This window comes from Engystomops pustulosus, chromosome 2 (assembly GCF_040894005.1).
Source record: "Engystomops pustulosus chromosome 2, aEngPut4.maternal, whole genome shotgun sequence".
Taxonomy (NCBI): Eukaryota; Metazoa; Chordata; class Amphibia; order Anura; family Leptodactylidae; genus Engystomops; species Engystomops pustulosus.
In genome coordinates, this window is record NC_092412.1 from 147,318,825 (window position 1) to 147,343,595 (window position 24,771).

The following is a 24,771-nucleotide window of genomic DNA, read 5'->3' on the forward strand; positions in this document are numbered from 1 at the left end:
AGAACACAGCGGTCGCAAGTCTCACTACAAATTGCTCAGAATTGGCAAGTACATGCACTGCAGAAACTACAGCCACCAGCAGATCAACCAGAAATCAAATATATAGAACGCTACTGTAGGCTTCAAGAAGCTGTTTGTATTCTCCTCTGGCTATTTTCTAGCCAAGTATCAAAGGAAGCACACTACTATGCCAGATGAGATGACACTGAGTTATTGCCTAATAGAAATCCAACCCCTACTGAATTTTGCCACTTCGGCCTTTGCTATGGATATGTGCGCCACTAAGCGCAGAACACAGCGGTCGCAAGTCTCACTACAAATTGCTCAGAATTGGCAAGTACATGCACTGCAGAAACTACAGCCACCAGCAGATCAACCAGAAATCAAATATATAGAACGCTACTGTAGGCTTCAAGAAGCTGTTTGTATTCTCCTATGGCTATTTTCTAGCCAAGTATCAAAGGAAGCACACTACTATGCCAGATGAGATGACACTGAGTTATTGCCTAATAGAAATCCAACCCCTACTGAATTTTGCCACTTCGGCCTTTGCTATGGATATGTGCGCCACTAAGCGCAGAACACAGCGGTCGCAAGTCTCACTACAAATTGCTCAGAATTGGCAAGTACATGCACTGCAGAAACTACAGCCACCAGCAGATCAACCAGAAATCAAATATATAGAACGCTACTGTAGGCTTCAAGAAGCTGTTTGTATTCTCCTATGGCTATTTTCTAGCCAAGTATCAAAGGAAGCACACTACTATGCCAGATGAGATGACACTGAGTTATTGCCTAATAGAAATCCAACCCCTACTGAATTTTGCCACTTCGGCCTTTGCTATGGATATGTGCGCCACTAAGCGCAGAACACAGCGGTCGCAAGTCTCACTACAAATTGCTCAGAATTGGCAAGTACATGCACTGCAGAAACTACAGCCACCAGCAGATCAACCAGAAATCAAATATATAGAACGCTACTGTAGGCTTCAAGAAGCTGTTTGTATTCTCCTATGGCTATTTTCTAGCCAAGTATCAAAGGAAGCACACTACTATGCCAGATGAGATGACACTGAGTTATTGCCTAATAGAAATCCAACCCCTACTGAATTTTGCCACTTCGGCCTTTGCTATGGATATGTGCGCCACTAAGCGCAGAACACAGCGGTCGCAAGTCTCACTACAAATTGCTCAGAATTGGCAAGTACATGCACTGCAGAAACTACAGCCACCAGCAGATCAACCAGAAATCAAATATATAGAACGCTACTGTAGGCTTCAAGAAGCTGTTTGTATTCTCCTCTGGCTATTTTCTAGCCAAGTATCAAAGGAAGCACACTACTATGCCAGATGAGATGACACTGAGTTATTGCCTAATAGAAATCCAACCCCTACTGAATTTTGCCACTTCGGCCTTTGCTATGGATATGTGCGCCACTAAGCGCAGAACACAGCGGTCGCAAGTCTCACTACAAATTGCTCAGAATTGGCAAGTACATGCACTGCAGAAACTACAGCCACCAGCAGATCAACCAGAAATCAAATATATAGAACGCTACTGTAGGCTTCAAGAAGCTGTTTGTATTCTCCTCTGGCTATTTTCTAGCCAAGTATCAAAGGAAGCACACTACTATGCCAGATGAGATGACACTGAGTTATTGCCTAATAGAAATCCAACCCCTACTGAATTTTGCCACTTCGGCCTTTGCTATGGATATGTGCGCCACTAAGCGCAGAACACAGCGGTCGCAAGTCTCACTACAAATTGCTCAGAATTGGCAAGTACATGCACTGCAGAAACTACAGCCACCAGCAGATCAACCAGAAATCAAATATATAGAACGCTACTGTAGGCTTCAAGAAGCTGTTTGTATTCTCCTATGGCTATTTTCTAGCCAAGTATCAAAGGAAGCACACTACTATGCCAGATGAGATGACACTGAGTTATTGCCTAATAGAAATCCAACCCCTACTGAATTTTGCCACTTCGGCCTTTGCTATGGATATGTGCGCCACTAAGCGCAGAACACAGCGGTCGCAAGTCTCACTACAAATTGCTCAGAATTGGCAAGTACATGCACTGCAGAAACTACAGCCACCAGCAGATCAACCAGAAATCAAATATATAGAACGCTACTGTAGGCTTCAAGAAGCTGTTTGTATTCTCCTATGGCTATTTTCTAGCCAAGTATCAAAGGAAGCACACTACTATGCCAGATGAGATGACACTGAGTTATTGCCTAATAGAAATCCAACCCCTACTGAATTTTGCCACTTCGGCCTTTGCTATGGATATGTGCGCCACTAAGCGCAGAACACAGCGGTCGCAAGTCTCACTACAAATTGCTCAGAATTGGCAAGTACATGCACTGCAGAAACTACAGCCACCAGCAGATCAACCAGAAATCAAATATATAGAACGCTACTGTAGGCTTCAAGAAGCTGTTTGTATTCTCCTATGGCTATTTTCTAGCCAAGTATCAAAGGAAGCACACTACTATGCCAGATGAGATGACACTGAGTTATTGCCTAATAGAAATCCAACCCCTACTGAATTTTCCCACTTCGGCCTTTGCTATGGATATGTGCGCCACTAAGCGCAGAACACAGCGGTCGCAAGTCTCACTACAAATTTCTCAGAATTGGCAAGTACATGCACTGCAGAAACTACAGCCACCAGCAGATCAACCAGAAATCAAATATATAGAACGCTACTGTAGGCTTCAAGAAGCTGTTTGTATTCTCCTATGGCTATTTTCTAGCCAAGTATCAAAGGAAGCACACTACTATGCCAGATGAGATGACACTGAGTTATTGCCTAATAGAAATCCAACCCCTACTGAATTTTGCCACTTCGGCCTTTGCTATGGATATGTGCGCCACTAAGCGCAGAACACAGCGGTCGCAAGTCTCACTACAAATTGCTCAGAATTGGCAAGTACATGCACTGCAGAAACTACAGCCACCAGCAGATCAACCAGAAATCAAATATATAGAACGCTACTGTAGGCTTCAAGAAGCTGTTTGTATTCTCCTATGGCTATTTTCTAGCCAAGTATCAAAGGAAGCACACTACTATGCCAGATGAGATGACACTGAGTTATTGCCTAATAGAAATCCAACCCCTACTGAATTTTCCCACTTCGGCCTTTGCTATGGATATGTGCGCCACTAAGCGCAGAACACAGCGGTCGCAAGTCTCACTACAAATTGCTCAGAATTGGCAAGTACATGCACTGCAGAAACTACAGCCACCAGCAGATCAACCAGAAATCAAATATATAGAACGCTACTGTAGGCTTCAAGAAGCTGTTTGTATTCTCCTATGGCTATTTTCTAGCCAAGTATCAAAGGAAGCACACTACTATGCCAGATGAGATGACACTGAGTTATTGCCTAATAGAAATCCAACCCCTACTGAATTTTGCCACTTCGGCCTTTGCTATGGATATGTGCGCCACTAAGCGCAGAACACAGCGGTCGCAAGTCTCACTACAAATTGCTCAGAATTGGCAAGTACATGCACTGCAGAAACTACAGCCACCAGCAGATCAACCAGAAATCAAATATATAGAACGCTACTGTAGGCTTCAAGAAGCTGTTTGTATTCTCCTATGGCTATTTTCTAGCCAAGTATCAAAGGAAGCACACTACTATGCCAGATGAGATGACACTGAGTTATTGCCTAATAGAAATCCAACCCCTACTGAATTTTGCCACTTCGGCCTTTGCTATGGATATGTGCGCCACTAAGCGCAGAACACAGCGGTCGCAAGTCTCACTACAAATTGCTCAGAATTGGCAAGTACATGCACTGCAGAAACTACAGCCACCAGCAGATCAACCAGAAATCAAATATATAGAACGCTACTGTAGGCTTCAAGAAGCTGTTTGTATTCTCCTATGGCTATTTTCTAGCCAAGTATCAAAGGAAGCACACTACTATGCCAGATGAGATGACACTGAGTTATTGCCTAATAGAAATCCAACCCCTACTGAATTTTCCCACTTCGGTCTTTGCTATGGATATGTGTGCCACTAAGAGCTAAACACAACGGTAGCAAGTCCCCCTGCTAATTCCTCACAAAATGGTAAAAGATGCAAATTAAAATAAAAAAAGTAGAACGTTATTGTAGCCCTAAGAAGGGCTGTTGGGTTCTTTGAGAATCACTCCTGCCTAACAGTAAGCTAATAGAACACCCTAACGCTTTCCCTGACCAGCAGCAGCTCTCTCCCTAGCGGCATCCAGAGACAGAATGATCCGAGCAGCGCGGCCAGCGGCTAGTCTATCCCAGGGTCACCTGATCTAGCCAGCCAACCACTGCTATCGACGTGTAAGGGTACCACGTCATGCTGGGTGGAGTGCAGAGTCTCCTGGCTTGTGATTGGCTCTGTTTCTGGCCGCCAAAAAGCAAAACGGCGGGAGCTGCCATTTTCTCGAGCGGGCGAAGTATTCGTCCGAGTAACGAGCAGTTTCGAGTACCCTAATGCTCGACCGAGCATCAAGCTCGGACGAGCATGTTCGCTCATCTCTAGATTTGACCCTAGATATAATTCATATTTAACAATATTGATTATCCTGGCTATGCAGTAATAAGGATTACATAAAAAGGCAGCTGCACATGTCACTGTGTACATAGATGGAAACAAAATGTAAGATATTAAAAATATTTACCAAAAAAAGATTCTAAAAGTGACATACTGTTTCCTTCTGCCTTACTCTCCCCATTATACGTATAAGCCTGTAAGAACATGTCTGAGAAATCTTGTACATAAGTAAGTTCATGCCATGTTAACACATGTCAGTTCCAACATTGTTGAGACCTGTGAAAAATGACTCGCCAGCATGAATGACAGAACAATATGCCATGCCTTTAGCACACACATGTCCCCATTTGGCCTTTATTGTACCTCGTCTCTACCTACTAATATACTGAAACTACATTGCTTCGCTGACCATTCTAGTAGTTGGTAATAGAATTAGTAACAAGAAATTAAAATGCTTCCTTTCCACCATAAACATATGGGGCAGGTGCTCTCTGGATGTCAGAATCCTAGGATGCTGCAGGGGGTTGTTTCACATCAGGGCCGGCGCCAGAACCCGGCAAACCCGGGCAAGTTCCACGGCTCACAGCTGCTGGGAGGGCCCACTAATGGCCACATCTCATTCCCCAGAAGCCGGGCCGTGCAGGGTACTGGCACCTTAAAGCAGCATTCCACTTGCCGCAAGATGCGGCCGTGCGGTGAAGCCCCTGTCCCAAGCAGCCTGGTGTGCTGCAGGACGCTGTGCGGCTGCCGGCAGGAGGAGGAAGATAGCAAAGGGGGATGCTCCGGAGTTAGAATAGGTGAATGAGGTGAGTAGTTTTCTTTTATTTTTAATGCTCATATTTACTAGTCCATGGGGGTGAGAAGGGGACTGTATATAATGCATGGGGGGTGAGGAGGGGACTGTATGTAATGCATGGGGGGGTGAGGAGATGACTATATAATGAATGGGGGGGGGTGAGGAGTGGACTGTATATAATGAATGGGGGTGAGAAGTGGACTGTATATAATGAATGGGGGATGAGGAGGGGACTGTATATAATGAATGGGGGGTGCATACAGGGGGCTGCATATAATGTTTGGGGGGAGAGGAGGGGGGTGCATTTAATCCATGTGGGGGAGGGGGGCTGCATACAATTAAACTATGGGTGGTGAGGGGGGCCTGGGCTGTATATAATTAATCCATGGGGGGCTGCATATAATTAATTTATGGGGGTGAGGAGGCAGTATAAAATGAATCCATGCCGCTACTCCAGTTTACTGCAAAGGGGCCCACTGAGGCTCTGTCGCCCAAGGGCCCACTGAAACCTGGAGCTGGCCCTGTTTCACATATAGCCAAGTCTTCTATGCAAACCTCAGTTACCAGTATGGTATACCCATTATCCAAAAAGAATTTCCAATAGCCTAGAGATATTGGGGCACATTTATTATACGTTGGTGCAAAGTGCGCCAGAGTATGATGGTGCCCCCGGCATCTGACAGAGATATCAGGAGGCTCTGACCTCCTGATAAATTCTGGCAGGCAGTTCCAATGCACTCCGCCCACGAGGCACTTCTAAGTCAGGTCATACATAAACAGGCTCAGGGTATAGATAGTGCGCAAGTGCCTCGACCCACTTCAAAGCGTGGCACCACTGCCTCCCTGCCCAACAGGTTTATAGGGTTGAGTAGTTGCACTTCAGGGCTATGCCCCTCAATTTTGGTCGTGCGACCTGTACAATTTGCCGGATTGGCAACCAAACAGCTAGGTGGAGCGCCGGCATATAATAAATCTTCCCCATAGTTCTAATAGTCTGGATTGTAATTACAATACATGGATGAGATGCACTGATCTGTATTGTTAGTAAAATGTCAGACATCAACATACATTTCCAACTAACAGGAACTTCCTCTTATCCTTGTATAACCAGTTTACTCCCTGGATCAGGCGCATGCTGGATTTTTCTCATGAGATGTGAACATATCCCATGTCTGGGATTGGATACAATTCCTATATTAACTTGAGGGCAACGACTGAAACATCAGTCAGCACAAAAATAACTTGCAGGGTTAACGCCCTCTCCTCCCACACTGATCCTTCCTCCCCAGATTACCCACATCCTGCCAGTTATGTAACCTTTTAGTTACCAACAGGAGTCCAGTGAATTATTGAGCCTGGATTATTGTGATTACAGTTATAGGAAAAAACTTTTGAAAGTGGTGGAAAGATAAAAATCGTGAAAAAGCTTATCATCCCTCTAATATCTGGGATCGTTTTCTGAGAATACTTATTAGAAGCTAGCATCATTCATACAAGGACATCTAACTTCAGATTACCTGATGGTAGATGACTACTACGTACCTTTCCATCCCCAGGTCTACCAAACTTAGTTTCTTATATCTTCGCATGGTCGCATTTCTGTAAAAAATAAGTTTATAAGATATGCAAATTAGCCTGTGGTGCTCTGCAGAGCAAAATCAGGTTCCACTGTAATATAATTTACTGTGTTCTGAGAGCCAATGACATCACCAGCTCTCAAAACGCAGCTGGCATTATATATTATGGTAGAGCCTGATGGTGCTCTGCAGAGCACCACAGGCTAATTTGCATATCTTATAAATGTATTTTTACAGAAATGCGGCCATGTAAAAATTTAAGAAATGAAGCCTGGCACACACAGGGACAGTAATGGGAAGGGGGAGGTATGTTATTGGTGGCTTAGTGGTTAGAATTAAGGACCTGGGTTCAAGTCCCAGGGTCAACATCTGCAAAGAAATTGTATGTTCTCTCCACATTTGTGTGGGGCTCCTCTGGTTTCCTCTCACACTCCAAAACATACTGGTAGGTTGATTAGATTGTAAACCCCAGTGGGAACAGGGACTGATTTGGCAAGCTCTGCGTAGTCTGTGCATGCTATATAAATAAAGGATATATTATTATTAATTGTCATCTACCATCAGGTAATCTGATGTCCTTTTAGTATTAGAACACAGTAATAATGATTTTTTATGGTTATTTTTTTGTGGTATAATGTCAACTCACTTTAATAAACTTTTTTCATTTTTCCATGTAAAGAGCCGTGTTTTCTGCATAACAAATTGCACTTTGTAGCGGCGATATTTAATATCATTGTGCTTTAATACATTTTAAAATATTAAAACCTTCCATACAAAAACAAATTTCTTTTTTTCACCATCTTCTGATGCTAATAACATTTTCATATTTCGGCATATGGATATGTGGGACATGTCATTTTTTTGCGGGATGAGCTGATGTTTTCTTTGCTATCATTTTGAGGACTGTATAACCTTTTGATCACTTTTTATTAAATATTTTAATAAATGTTGTTCCGTTACGGGTTCAACCCTGGGAATAATTGTTATTATGATAGATCAGACATTTCGAGATGCATTTATACCTAACATGATTTTTAGTGTTTATTTTTTAATTTAATTTTAATTTTTCAGACCTCCTAGGGATTTTTCAGGACTCATAGGGTACATTAACCCTAGGTTTTCTGATTGATCCTACCATATACTGCCATACTACAGTAATCGCTACTTATACTTAAAAAATAAGCCCAATAACACTCATAGTCAGGACCACCATTAAGTAAGTCGTTTCTGTGTAGTTTTATGGAGGTCCCCCACTTACATTTGCCAAGTGTCTAGACTGTAACAAGTGGGATGTAACAGAAAAATGGGTATTCTGGTGCTAGTCATTGAACAGGTGGAGAGAATAGCAGGGAAAAACAGATGATTTTGTGTGACTGGGACAGATGTCAGGCGTGACAAGACAAAGAGCCTAGTGACAAAAATCATATGGCTCAAGAACTGACTAAAGGGAGAAACAAGAGGCTAGTTAATGGCTCAGCAGGTGACTGTGCTGACACCAGGGACATTGGGAACGTTTGTTACTGTGTGAGCAGTAATGTATATTTATAGTTGTTTATGGTTACAAACACACTATGCTGGGGTGATACACAAAGGACTGTCTGTGAAGTAAGGGCATTACAGCTGGGTAATGGTTTTAGAATAGGTTAATATACTCAAAGGAGCTATAATTATCTCTCTATGTGACAAGGGAATGCTCACAAAAAGAGAATTAAAGGAGAAATAACCATTAGTATTCACATTTAGTAATTTGTTTACTTCGGAGGAGGCTAAAGTTGAGAGATAAGACTGTGGATACATCTCTAAGAACAAATAGATACATTTGTTGCGATTGAATGCAAACAACAAGACCATGCAGAAAGAGATGTGACCTAGGTGCCTAAAAAATATGTGTGTGTACCTAAATTGACCTGCAGACAGGCAAAAGAAGGGTGAGGTGCTGCGTCTGGGCCAAAGCTGGGGAGTGATCCCAGTGAGGAATGAGAGGCAATTGGGATAAAAGAAGGGCACACATTTTGACACGTTGAACACCAAGAGGGATGACAGTGAGTGGGGGATAACATGAAATTTAATTAGGATACTAATTCAATGCCGGATTAGCGTCTTCATCAGGCATACAGTACAATACAAGTCTCCAACTCCGGTGACAAGGCAGCTTCTAACAAGGTGTTACTAAGGTGGTACTGCATTGTGGGCAGAAAGTTGTCGGCTTGTAGGAGATTTGTGCCCTTCTTTTATAACAATTGCCTCTCTAAAAACAAACTATTATTCATTGATTCCTAGTCACATACTGTAGAGACATTTATTTTTTCATGTTTTTTTTTAAATAAAAACACTACCTCTTCTTAGTCAAAGTCCCTAAGTGCATTGTGTTATGTAGATACTTTTGCGCTTGCCATGTATTAAAGGAAATCCACCATCAAAATAAAGCATGATAAACCAGGGACTGTGACTTTGGTAATCTTCTTATGTATGACGAGGACTTACCCTGTGCACTCTTCATACATCATAAAATATATCCATAATTAATTAATTAATAGTTGATTGTGCGGGAAGCAACACACAGAAACCCTGTAGCTGTATGGCGGAGGTACTCAGTGTCCTACCCCAACCAATAACTTATAGATTTTGCATAGTAAACCCTTTAACACAGAATGAAAAATGCAGCAGAATCTGCATGCTTATGTGACAAAAGCTATTTTAGGAATATTTCCCTCTGTAAAAAATTCTTCTTTGCTTTCTTCATTTTTATGCCCTCATCGACATTTGCCCACAGGGCTTTACTTAATGTAAACAGGGGATGTACCTCTGACCATAATGAGTAAAAAAAACGAATACTTTGTTCCCATACACATTAGCACAGGTAACCTTGTATTACCATATAAGCTTTTGTTAAAATTAAATAGCATGGCAGCATCAGTGGATTCAACTATTTTTATCTGGGTTTAAGTTGATGAAGAAATTCATGAAAAGAGACACAAATAGATTTATCCAGATTATATTTGTATTTTTATTTAATTTTTAAAACAGTTTACAAATCAGATATAGAATATTTCAATATTATACAGTCCAAGATGCTGGGGAACCTTTTGAGGTGGTTGAAATAATCCCAGTGGCTGGTTTGTATTTTATGCTAGGTTTTTTTGTGCCTGGTCACAAGGAGCTTTATTATTCTGTCGGCTGGTGCAAGAATGTTCAAGACCATATTTATGAAAAGTTTAACAATAAATCGCAAAGCCATCCCCCCCCCCCCCCCTTTCAATGTACAGTACAGACCAAAAGTTTGGACACACCTTCTCATTCAAAGTGTTTTCTGTATTTCATAAAAATTGAAGATTCACACTGAAGGCATAATGATGGTCCAACTAAATGCTGACCATATGGAATAGAATGCCCCTGCAAGATGCTGTGGTAACCATGCTGGTTCAATATGCCTTCATTTTTAAATAACTCCCTAACAGTGTCACCAGCAAAGCACCCCCACACCATCACACCCCTCCTCTCGGACTACCCCTTCAAATAGTTGCAAGGTGCCTGCTTAATGATAAATGTCACCTTATGAGTCTCAGTGATCAATATGTTATTTTTATGTTTGATTTGTCTGACATTTTGCCCCAGCACCCTGGAAACATGAATCTATATTGCACTGTAGAAATACAAAAGTCTCTCTACCATCAGGGAAGATGCAATTCCATCAAATGAGCAGACAAAACAGAAGAGAAAGAAACTAATTAAATAAAACGCATTGCTGCTCAAAACCTAGGTAGAGACTAAACTCCTCAAGTGTATGACCTCAAGAAAAGTCTATGTCAGCACTCCATACACTCTAGTTCTGCTGACATCCTTATCTTACTACTCCATTGGGAGAAGGAGAACACTACAAATATTTCATTTATGTGTAGTTACCACACTTGGTTGTAACTCATAATAAATTATGCAAAATAACTGATAAAATAATTAATGTGTGAACTGGAGATTATAAATAACCAATAACTAACCTGCATTGATGTGAATAAAATACTTGAGGTGAAATAGAAAGATATTCCTATAGTTTCATCTGTCAATGTTATTGCTCTTTAATGTCTCTTCTTTCACTCATGCTCATGTTCACTCTTCCCCCTTTCCAACTTCTTTAAATCTTCTTTAAATTTGTCTGAAAGTCCTGTCTATCTAGATTTTGGAAGATAGATTCAGCAGATATTTTAGAATGAATATTTGGGTAACAGGTCTGGAACCCTAAAACGACAACCCCCACTGTCCCTTTCTATTTGATGACCACTTCTGATGGGGAACTCCAACATTCCCTACACTGACTAATGTGAGGGATAGGAATAAAGGAAATCCATTGTCAAGGTCACCTAAGCGGAGTCAAATCGCTAAGAGAGCACATCCAAAACAAAATTGTAATAAAATGAGTAGTCAGAGATACAAACAAATGTCAGATGAGAGCACAGTACAAAAACAGGAGGCACTAAAGGAAACCTACCACTTGTAGTGGCAGGTTTCCGATGGCAATACCGGGCACCAGCTCAGGGTGAGCTGGTGCCGGAGCTTATTTTAGTTAGTGTTTTAAACCGCGGTATCGCGGTTTAAAACGCTTTTTAAACTTTATAGCCGGCGCAGGCAGGTACGCGCTCGGCGCTTACCGTGCACGCGGCTACATAGGAAGTGAATGAGAGCCGCGTGCATGGTAAGCGCCGAGCGCGTACCTGCCTGCGCCGGCTATAAAGTTTAAAAAGTGTTTTAAACCACGATACCGCGGTTTAAAACACTAACTAAAATAAGCTCCGGCACCAGCTCAGCCTGAGCTGGTGCCCGGTATTGCCATCGGAAACCTGCCACTACAAGTGGTAGGTTTCCTTTAAGTGGTGAGAATACAAAAAAAATAAAAAAAAAAAAAGAAAGAGTTAGGCAACTTTGTTCCAGGACATATGTAAATACGGCAAACACCAGATATAAACCAAGCAGCATTTTTATTTATTAAATTATTTTATACTGTTCCCTTATAAAGAATGGCTGGACCATTATACAAGTTCTTATGCCTCTTGTGTCACCCCCTCATCCTCATAGAATGTAAGCTCTTGTGAGCAGGGTCCTCACTCTTATCGTTTCATATGACTGTTTTTGCTCTTTAATATGATATTATATTTGTATATGCCCACTATAATTTGTAAAGCGCTATGGAAATTTGATGGCGCTATATAAATAAAGATTATTATTAATAAATAAGTTTTCCAGGATGGGATAAGGGTGCCCCTTTTTGCTAGCTTGAAAGGCAGCCCCCTTGAAGGGGTTGTCGGAGACTTATTAAACATGGCCACGGGAGCAGCGCTCGATTCATCAGCCGGCTAACCGTGGCCAGCTACGCCCAATCATCCCTTTTCACAGCATTGACGGATGGGTGTCAGGTCCGTCCAGAAGCTGAATCCAGCGCTGCTTGTGTTTGTTTACATGGGGCACGGACCAGTGTGATAGCAGCGCAGGACACCTGGAGGGCATTGGGAGGTAAGAACATCTTTATTTTTTTAAGCAGCCCCCTTCCGGCCGCCTTTTGTTTTTTTAATAAGTCTAGGACAACCCCTTTAACATCAAGCATGACTTTCAAGAAGCCTAATAACATGATGTGAAGGCCTTAAATGACAAAGTCTCAATAAGGAGAGCTATTACTTCCTGACTTTACTCCAGGACAGGTAGAATAAACACACATCTACATATTACATAAGCATCTTTAGAGTGGTGGACTTGGGAGGATATTCCTATCAACTAGATACATATGAACAGAGTATAGGTCAAGGTAAAGAAATAATGCAACCTAGTCTGTAGTTTCCATACTTGATTGAAACAGTGTCCGTCGTCTGCCCTTAATGGTTCCATTTTCTCATACAGCAGGCTTCAGTTTATCTAGTGTTTCACTGGGTGTATGTGTCTGTGATTCAGCAGAAATGTATATAATGACCGCTTTGTAGTATATATAACATAACATATCAAAAGAAGATGTGTTTGGTGTGGTTAGTAAATAAAATTTTAAATACTGTTTGTCACATGTTACTGCCTGAAGTGTAACATATAATTATGCAATTTATCACTTTGGCTTAATTCTAGGATGCTTCTGCATTTTTAACACATTTTAGATGTATGTTTTTTGGTTTACCACAAACATTTTGAAAAGAGATGAGGAACGGGTGAGGCCAAGACCAGTTATAAAACACACACAGTTCGTCAAAGATGTCAAATTGGTTTTGAATGCAAATTACAGCCATTCATTGGTATAAACTGCATCATGTTGTGCCAAGTAAGCCATGTTTTCCAACTGTAAATTAAATTCATGCATTTTGTGATGCCATTGCCAAATGATCCCAACTACAGCAAGACACCCGGGCCTTAATCTTTCAAATACTGTATACACATAGGTTTGGTCAATAATCCCATGGTTATCTGCACAACTGAGTGGACAGGTTGAAATTGCATATTTCCAGTGCTTTGTTTTACTGGAGATAAGCTATCATAATAAATAATAATAAATTTTTATTTCTTTAGCACCATCATATTCTGCAATGCTTTACAAATCATATACAAATAAAGTAAGACATCACAGAGTAATAACATAGTCAGAAAAGGCAATAGGTGTGAAGGCCCTACTATAAAGAACTTACAGTCTATGAGGATGAAGGGGTGACACAGACAGTGACTTGTACTGTACTATTTTTTAAGGAATACAATAATTAAATAAATGGATAAATAATGCTGAATGAACCAGCCACCAGTGGCTATCGATATGTACTGGAACCAGGGTGCATATAGATATTAGTCTGATAGTTAGAGGTAGGGCATTCCAGAGAATAGGTGCAGCTCAGGAGAACTCATGAGTTGGAGGTTTGAATTAAGGAAGAAAGAAATCTAAGGTCATTGAAAGATCGAAGATATCAAAGCTATTAAAAACCAGATAAAAGTTTTTCACAATTAGCAGAATTAACGTTTCCTGCTCTATAACTGGTTTGTAAATATGGTGGATGAATCCTGAAATATTCTCAGCTCAAGTTGCCATTTGGTTTAAGGCTTACATCATGCTCATTTTTCTGCTTACTGTTTGTATAATGGTGAAAATGCTGGTGACAGATTCCTTTAAGAGCTAGCATAAAGGTAAAAAATAAGCAAGGTCAACAGCAGTAAACATCAGCATTTGGAAGCATCCGTATCATATGGAGGCCAGATATGGAGATAAATTGTTCTTTGACTAACACACATGTGGGGTGCATATGATGAAAACAATGGAATCAAGTTCCTTTCATTATATAAAAAACATATTTTCTGTTCAGTAGAAACTGCTGAAACTCTCAATTGTATGAACCATCAGATCAAAATAATTTTTTTTGATGTATATCCTGTTCCACTACATTTCAGAAATTTTGTGAAAATATTATGACTTTCAATGCAATTTAATTTGTTATAACTGATGACTTGCCAAAACGTCTTTAAGTTTTATAAAGTCACCAGCAGCCACAGTGTTAATTCCCCCAGAAACGGAGAGATGTAGCTGCTAATGCGTCACAGTTCCAGACCTATTTCCTGCATTCCTAATACTAAACAGACTTTTCATTCTTTAGCCAAAAGAAAAAAGTTCACCCAGTGCTCTGGGCCTCACTTCAGCTTAGAAATAGGCTATATACAAAGCATATGGTGGGGGTGTAAGAAAAAGCACTAAATTATTGTGCAGAGCCTATCTAGGATTCTATGCTTCCCTTAAAAAACGTATTTGTATAAGAATCCAAAAAAAGAGAAAATGAGAAAACTTGAAACAGTCATTTTTTGGCTGCTTGCTACATTCCCTCAACTCTGGTTTCCTAAATCAAGCTGTAAAAACAATGTGAGTGAGAGAGAGGAAACATAATAAATGGAGAGCAATAAACTAAGCAACAGTGAATCAAATAAGTCACTTTACACTTCTATTAATGAGCACTGACTAAAATGGTACATGAATACTGTACCGGATTCTGGATCTAGCTACCCCTCATTATTACAGATTATTTCAGATAATAGTGCGCCAGTTTTCCATCGGACTTTGCACATCTTTTTAGGGGCAAACTGCTTGCACAGGTATCTAAGAATTGTCTGTGCCACATTTGTGTTGCATGCGACCCTTTTGTGGAGTAGCTGCACTAGCCATAATGTGACAAATTAGAGGGCGTTCCAGTTCTGAGTTGGACCTTGCGCTACATTTAACATGCAAAGTCCTACAGAATTGTGTCGCAAGCCCTATATTATACATGATCATATATACATATACATGCAGTATAAAAACACCATATACATACATACATACAGAATATACATGCACTTTCAGTATATACAGCATACACACACATACAGCAAATACACACACATATTCAGTATATAGAGCATATACATACCAAATTCACAGTACATAAAAAATACACATACATCATAGATATATTTGCATATATTTAAATGTGCACATATATATGTTTATATAAATATATGCATGTGTATATATACACAGTATATGCATCTATGCATATATAGACCGTATATGCATCTATGCATATATAGACCGTATATGCATCTATGCATATATAGACTGTATATGCATCTATAGACCGTATATGCATCTATGCATATATAGACTGTATATGCATCTATGCATATATAGACTGTATATGCATCTATGCATATATACATATATACACAGTGGGGAACATTTACTTACCCGTCCGGAGGACTTCACTGAAAATGCATTTTCCAACGATCATGCACTCTGCCGCATTTCGCTTCCCCGCTCTGGTCCGAAAGAGTTCACCTTCTTCTTCCCAGTGCTTGATCTTGCGACACGATTAAAATATAAATCCTGCGCTCAGTCTGAATCAGGGGGATTGCCCGACAGCCTGCCCCCCGATTTCTGTTGCATGAAGGCAGCGCAGCTATGCCAAAATCCAATGCGCGTGCGACACAATCCCCTATTAAATACCTGTCACAGCCATCCAAAACCCGAAAACGCTGGAAAGTCCAACGAAAGTGCATCCGCGGACCCGTAGTAAATAAGCCCCAGTATATAGATTAATACACAGTATACGCATCTATACATATATACACATATATATATATATACACACACACAGTTTATGCATATACACATACACTCACCGGCCACTTTATTAGGCACACCTGTCCAACTGCTCGTTAACACTTAATTTCTAATCAGCCAATCACATGGTGGCAACTCAGTGCATTTAGGCATGTAGACATGGTCAAGACAATCTCCTGCAGTTCAAACCGAGCATCAGTATGGGGAAGAAAGGTGATTTGAGTGCCTTTGAACGTGGCATGGTTGTTGGTGCCAGAAGGGCTGGTCTGAGTATTTCAGAAACTGCTGATCTACTGGGATTTTCATGCACAACCATCTCTAGGGTTTACAGAGAATGGTCCAAAAAAGAAAAAACATCCAGTGAGCGGCAGTTCTGTGGGCGGAAATGCCTTGTTGATGCCAGAGGTCAGAGGAGAATGGGCAGACTGGTTCGAGCTGATAGAAAGGCAACAGTGACTCAAATCGCCACCCGTTACAACCAAGGTAGGCAAAAGAGCATCTCTGAACGCACAGTACGTCCAACTTTGAGGCAGATGGGCTACAGCAGCAGAAGACCACACCGGGTGCCACTCCTTTCAGCTAAGAACAGGAAACTGAGGCTACAATTTGCACAAGCTCATCGAAATTGGACAGTAGAAGATTGGAAAAACATTGCCTGGTCTGAGGAGTCTCGATTTCTGCTGCGACATTCAGATGGTAGGGTCAGAATTTGGCGTCAACAACATGAAAGCATGGATCCATCCTGCCTTGTATCAACGGTTCAGGATGGTGGTGGTGGTGTCATGGTGTGGGGAATATTTTCTTGGCACTCTTTGGGCCCCTTGGTACCCATTGAGTATCGTTGCAACGCCACAGCCTACCTGAGTATTGTTGCTGACCATGTCCATCCCTTTATGACCACAATGTACCCAACATCTGATGGCTACTTTCAGCAGGATAATGCGCCATGTCCTAAAGCTGGAGTCATCTCAGACTGGTTTCTTGAACATGACAATGAGTTCACTGTACTCAAATGGCCTCCACAGTCACCAGATCTCAATCCAATAGAGCATCTTTGGGATGTGGTGGAACGGGAGATTCGCATCATGGATGTGCAGCCGACAAATCTGCGGCAACTGTGTGATGCCATCATGTCAATATGGACCAAAATCTCTGAGGAATTTATGTTGAATTTATGCCACGAAGAATTGAGGCAGTTCTGAAGGCAAAAGGGGGTCCAACCCGTTACTAGCATGGTGTACCTAATAAAGTGGCCGGTGAGTGTATATACACAGTACATGCATATACACACAGATAAATACATATGAATATACTTACCTTTTAGGATGTTTGGTGGCTATATTGGTGACCACCCAGCCGTGGAGTCAGGCAGGTGGGCAGGCAGGTGTAGATTGTGCCGTAGGGTGGGGAGGAGGGGCATCCATCCCCTCTGTCAGTGGCCATCTGTGCTGCCATGCAGGGGGATGGGTGGGTGGTCACCTTTGCCGACTGAGGCGGGTCAGGGAGACGAACGGGCCAGGTTTAGGTGTGATGTAGCCGGGACACGGAGGGAGGGGCCCGGGGGCACATCCCTGGACCACTTACCACGATGCCATGGCTCAGAACTGCAGGGACACAGAGGGAAGGGCCGTACATCCCCGGGCCCCTTAACCTCAGTAGTTACACCATTGCCAATTTTGGTGTGTAAAGGGAAAAAGGATACAGGGTAAATCCTTCTATTCTTCCCCCTTACTTGATGGAGAACCATATATACATGATAAGAGTAGTCATAGTACTGTGTTCTGGTATGCCATTATACACAAAATAAGAGTTTTAATACTGTGCTGTGCATATATTTACAAGATAAGAGCATTAGTACTGTGCTGTGCCCATACATACAGGATAAGGGAACTAGTACTGTGCAGTGTGTATACATGAAGGATAGAAGGATGAGTACTGTGCTCATACATATAGAATATATGTAGTTATAATGTACAGTGCACATATAAACATTTATACATCAGATGTATAGTCAGGCCTCTCAGAATGAGTGGGTGTACCATGAAAGTATATGGCCACATGAAAGTCATAGCAAATCAGATTTCCTCATCCTTTAAACTCCCTAATGAATATTTTCAATGCATAATATTGGCCAACCACAAATGCATAGGGAAATGCATAGTAAGACGTAGTTTACAGCAACGCCCTAAACAAACAATGGGGGTCATCTGTCTTATCTGTTTGTTTTGGCTTATTTTTGCCTGTCTTATTTCCATCTGCTACTTTGGTAATTTATCAATCTCACTTTTTCCTTGTGTTAAATTGCCTTTTTTTTCAGATCACTTTTTGCAACATTTGTTACAAATTTCTTTCCATTTCTTTCCATTTTAAAAGTTTTCCTTAAATATGGTTTCATCTGGAGTTTTTTGCACCAAAAATGTATCAAAACTCAACATCTTTAGTACAGTCAGACTAACCTGCACTGTACTTCCCTATAAACCTCCACTAAAGATGCCCACTTTTCCATCATCCTTGTTCTCCAGCTTTACACCTTTCCCTTCTATTCTACTCACGCCCTGACTCTTAAACCTAGGTCCCATGATCCTCTTTAAAGCATTGTAGCACTCCTAGAGTGTTTTGTTACATTTCAGTCTTTAGTTATGACTTCAGTGTACTGCACCATTCTCTTCCTGCAACAAAGATTTCCCTATAATTACTTGCATATTTGGCTACATACTTGCATATGGCAGAAGATGCTTTTCATTAGAGTTTATTGTGTGTATTATTCATACAATCCTTGGTGTTATAAATTCAGATACATACTTTTTGGTTCCTTGGTAATATCTCTACTATTCTATAATAAGCCCTGGTCATATTTCCCAGCTGCTCGAAATATTTGCTGTGAACTTTAAATAGATTATCGGATTTTAAATAAACAACGAGAAGTAAAAAAAAATGTGCTTTTCGATGACCAAAAATGTGTTTACTTAACAGAGTCCAAATGCTATTTCCAAAGCCTACCAAGCTCCATTCTGTTCAGTCTGGAATTCCCTGGCACCATTCCACAAATCCAATTTTTGCTGAGAACAGCAGAATGTGTACTGGAACTGTTAACTCTGAATTATCTGAATGTACCGAGTTGTCAAAATCCAACTAGTTGTAAAGAATAGCAGCTGAGCAACACATGTACACTTACAGGAGTGGACAGCAAGTCATTGAGCAGCTTTTACATATCTGCATTTGGTCATCAGGTTTTTAGTTGACCCAATTGGCCATCAAAGACCTCTCTGCAGTGATCCCTGGAAACCTATAAAAATCCCCAGAGCTGTGTTTTTACTAACACTGAAGACTAAGACAGCAGTGACAGGAGTAATCTAATATGTTATACATGTAACGTAGAAATAGAACACAGTAAAAAGTATTTAAAAAACATATTTTGAAAAATTCCTATTTTTTTGGTAGGTCCATTTAGAACATAGACAAATAAGAGATAGTCCTAGATTTAAAAGGAACAAAAAAAACCTAAAATCTCTCTCTCTCTCTCAATACTGTACTGGTACTGTACACTGGACTGTATGATTAGTTGTTTCTATGTTTTAGGCACTGTGCACATGATCGTTGGTCTGTGGAAATGCATCCAAGTGCACGTCATATCCCATGAACTAAGCACAGTGCAGTGGACTGAAGTTCTTGCATCATAGTGATATACAGTCATAGTGTTACAGTCCCGGTGGCAGACAGGGAGTTATTGCATCATATTACTCTATGATGCAAAGACTCCTGTTCATTGCAAAGCTTTGGAGTTGGGTTCCACCAAAATAGAAAGATAGTTGTAACAGCGATCACATAGAGGCACATTTACATACATTCCACCTGTAGTTCACTGAAAGTGCAGTGTCTAACGATAATGCCCAATGTCTGCAATTCACCAAGTTAAAAAGGTTAAGGGGTTAAAGGGGTTTTCTCGTCTGGGCATTCACATTCTGTTTCATTAATCTGCCACTTTTAAACATTTCTTATATATGGTCTCTTAGAAACAAGACTGTGTCCTTGGATACGACCACCTCTGCTGGAGGGATTGCACAAAGAAACAAAAGGTTTTTGTATATGAAATGTCCGGGAGTTACTGCATATCCTACAGCCGTCCTGTGGTAATGATCACTGAATCCTGGTGGTCAGGCAGGGCTCAATAGTGTATGTCTAGCCACTGCTGCCTAAATGTGAGTTGGTCGTATCTGAGTAAGGCTATCTCGAATCTAAGGGACAACATGGCTACATTTATGAGAAATTATCTTCACACAGAAATTTTTTTTAATAACATTCAATTGAAGAAATGTTTACATATGGCAAATGAATTAAATCACGCACTTAGTCCAAATCAGTCAGATCGCCCGACGGCACACTCCCCAATTTCTGTCGCATGGAAGCCAGCATAGCTGCGCCAAAAAAATCCCAGTGCAGACACTTGTTATATACCTGTGCAAGCCGTGCAGCGCCTGTTCTAGACAAAGTGTAGCCCTGGGCAAAACTAAAAGTGAGGCCCCGAAATAAAACTATTTTATGACCAGTCACAGTCAGTAAGAGGCTCCCTATAGTATCATAATACAAACTGTAATATGGGAGAATTTTATAGGAGATAGACAGATGATAGGGAAATTGATGGGCAGCACGGTGGCTCAGTGGTTAGCACTACAGCCTTGCAGCCCTCCCACACTCCAAAACTATTTAGTTATTGCTGGTGAACTGTATACAATGATTACTGGGGGCTGTATATAATGATTATTGAGGGAGCTGTATGCAGTGATTGTTGGGGAGCTGTATATATTGATTGCTGGGAACTGTATACAGTGATTGCTGGGTGAGCTGTATATAATGATTACTGAGGGAGCTGTATATAGTTATTGCTCATAAAGCTGTAGATAGTGATTACTGGGGGAGCTGTATACAGTGATTGCTGGGGGGCTGTATACAGTGATTGCTTGCAGGCTGTATACAGTGATTGCTTTGAGGCTGTATATAGTAATTACTGGGGGAGCTGTATACAGTGATTGCTGGGGGCTGCATACAGTGATTGCTTGGGGCTGCATACAGTGATTGCTTGCAGGCTGTATATAGTAATTACTGCGGGAGCTGTATACAGTCATTGCTGGGGGCTGTATACAGTGATTGCTGGGGGCTGTATACAGCAATTGCTGGGGGCTGTATACAGCGATTGCTGGGGGGCTGTAAATATTGATTGCTTGGGGAGCTGTATACAGCGATTGCTGGGGGGCTGTAAATAGTGATTGCTTGGGGAGCTGTATATAGTAAATACTGGGCTCCATATATAGTTATTGCTGGGGAGCAGTATATAGTGATTGCTGGGGGGCTGTATACATTGATTTCTGGGGGAGATGTATATAGAGATTGCTGGGAAGCAGTATATAGAGAGTATATGCTGTTCCCTGTCTGGACTACATTCAATGGGGGCCCCCACCAGATTTTGCATCCAGGGGCCTCCACCAACCTTAATCTGTCCCTGGGTATATGCCTCCCTCCAGGATAAAGACCTTATCTGTCTGTAGCTTGTAGACTAAGTCTATGCACACTGCTTCTTGCCAGCAGGAAGATTTACGGTCAGATCCCAGAGCAACCAAAATTGTGTACACCAGGACTGATAGAGAAGGGTTTTACTTATATCTGTGAAATACTGTATTTTTGTTAATAACAGTGAATTAGAGAATGGGTTATTTTGTTATCCTGAGTATATTTAAGAATCTTGTCTTTATAGGAATACCCCTTTAAGAATGATGCACACAAATAAAATAATTGATATAGTCTATGTTTGGGAATTAATAAAGATATCCAGTTACTATGGTAACTAAATTAAGTTGCCATTGGTGGCTTGTGAGCATTCCCGAAACTGCTTCTGGCCTAGAGTACAATGTAATAGGAAGAGTGATCCCACTGATTACAAATCACTGATGAAGAGCAGCTTTCCAAAATATAGAGCGTAACTATTTGTTTACATACACCAGGCAATCAAATAAAAGTCAAATGTGATATTAGATATGATGGCTTATATACACTATCTATCCAAAAATAACAGAGAAAAGAATCTCTCTAAACCCCATCTACTTCTAAAGACACAGGAGGCTTCAGATAGACAGATAGTTTTGCCACCCAAATTAGTTACTAGATAACATTTCTCATACGTCTGCTTTGTGTTTCGTAAGATCTGATTAAAGGCAGCATTATTAGGTTCCCTATCTGAAGGTGGGGCTCAGTGGAGTGGTGTTGATGTCAGAACCAGAGCTGGATTGTGTTGAACCCCAGGGGCGTAACTGCATTGGTAGCAGCCATAGCAGCTGCTATGAGACCCGCAGTGTCAGGAGGCCCTGAAAAATGCAGGCCATTATATACATATTATAATGCATATCGTGCAGAATATGAATATGACACAGCATGAATCGGCAACAAAGATAAGAAATGTGAGAAAGAGGACAGAAGAATAGGACTAGGGATATTTCATCTGTATTCCTGACGTCTACTACCATGTGGTTGCAGCTACTGGGACAGATCTGTGTAAGTAGGAGTACAAATGGTGGATAAACAAATTAAAACATAGCTTTTAATCAAGTCTAGCTTTTAATCTCGATAAAAAATAGAAAATGGTGTAGTCATGGCGCAAGCCAATTGCCTATAATGTATTCTACCGTGGGACGTGTGGAGAAAGTCCTTAACCCTCAAAGAAACGATGTCACAGTACAGGTTAGAGACATCACATACCTGAGCTTGTGATCAAAGGCTCTTAACTGCCCTAAACGACTGCCACCCCGACTGGAACCTTTCTCTGCCGTTGGCCTACTGACCCTGAATAAAACAGGGGAGGGGGGAGTTCAAGAACTGCGTATGCGTAATACCCTAAGGTCAATCAGGTAGGTATGATGGAAGTTATCGTCAAGTCTACCTGCACTACTGATGGACTAATTATGACTGGATTTTGGTTTCTTAGCAACCGCCTTGAACAGGTGCACACTCCTGCTTCTATTGGTTATCATCTGTATTATTCCTTACGCAGGACTTTAATGGTTTACCTTTTCCCCTGATGAGCCCATATGCATGAGCGAAACATGTCATGTAGGGACATTGACCATGACTATCACTGCACTTGTCTGATTTAAGGATCTATACCTAAATATTCATTGCACTATTTTTCATATACTTTGCACTTGTCTATACGGAGCAATCTGGTAGGTCAGTGCTGTAGTACACAAGTAAAATCTTAGGCAGTACATGGAATACTTACTCTTCAGACACAAGTCCATGAAAAGAATGCATATGTTTTGCTGGGTATGCTCCCTAATTTCAATGTAGAGTACTGAAATGTCTACATACAGTCAAAGTTTCAACTGCATCTTAAACTGTAAACAGTTAAAGCACTAAAAAAGTTTTATATGTTTAACATTGACAAAATCCAGACTTTGCGCTCCTTATGGATGACATAAACATGTCACATACCAATATTGTTCCAAGAATCAAGCCAGATGAATCTTACACATGCATATATCTGAGAAGTGTCACAACTTAATGCTTCTTCCCAACAATGGTTTAAAAGAATGTGACTATGTTTTTCTAAATCCACTTCATTCTGTTAAAACCACAGATCTGCAGTTTGCAGATATACACTAACCGTATGGTATTTCCATTATATCACATTGTCATGTTTGTCACAACAGTTTTAAGTCTCTCCTTATTGTTCCTTAACTTTTAACACACCATGTATCTGACAACTAGGCCTTGCGATAGATAAGTTGGGGGTGCTGTTTGTCTCCATGGCAACCCCAAGGTCCAATGAAGGACCCCAAGACTGTCAGGAGCAGGACCTAGCAGTGTCAGGGTCATCCTATTCATCAGCATACATCAGTCATACATCATCAGTATGGCAGCGTATTACGGTATTTTGAACAAGCGATCAGATGATCGTATGTTGAAGTCCTAGAAATATATGCCGATTCATTATCAAGATACCATTTTTTATGATATAATGAAAAATGGACATAGTGTAATACTTCTATCTCCTAGTGTAGTTAAAGTATATCTACCCAGATATACTGATGGTAGACTCCTATACATGCAGGAAAGTCTCAGCGAGATTTTCAGACTGCCGCAGACGCCAACGGCAGTCTGAACGTTGAGAAGGCGGGACCCGGCTGTATTAAGATTTATAGGGAGATGAGAGGCGCTCAGTTGACAGAAGCCGTTTTTTTCCCCCGTCCCAGGAGTTAATAAAGAACACTTTTAAAAAGAAGACATTGCAATGCGTAAGTACAGGAGTATAGGAGTCTACCATCAGTATATCTGATGGAAGAGGTATTAATGTTCATCCTAAAAGACATGGAGCAAAAACAGAAAAAAAAAAGACACAGGGGCTTCCTAGTGCAAAATAAATGTATATTATGCGTAAATTCTGATTACTTTACGTAGTTGTGCGGCCACAACACAACTGTGTTAGGTCACGTATGGAATGCAATCTCGTCCTTGACGGTAGAGTATTTTTTGCAGAAAAGGATGGACCCAAGGATAATGGAAGTGCAAAGCATTTCCACTAAAGTATACCACTAAGATGAAGTGCAACATCTCACTAAATAGCATAAAAATGTCAAATTGCTCTCAAATTATAACCACACATTATAACCACACTGCAGATTTGAAAAATTGGGCTGTTTCATTAAGTGGTTAAATTAAGTGGTTATACAATATGCACATCTTAAAGAACAGAAATTCAGCATCAA

General features: G+C 40.9%; 1 protein-coding gene across 1 annotated transcript in view; it reads right to left on the reverse strand.

The window, feature by feature from the left end:
* EVA1B (eva-1 homolog B) overlaps positions 1-22,921 on the reverse strand; it is a 40,170-nt gene extending 17,249 nt beyond the window's left edge. Inside the window, exon 1 of the mRNA XM_072136788.1 lies at positions 22,766-22,921. The gene's annotated coding sequence lies outside the window, so the exon portion shown is untranslated. The remainder of the gene's footprint in view (positions 1-22,765) is intronic.
* Positions 22,922-24,771: the final 1,850 nt, after the last annotated feature.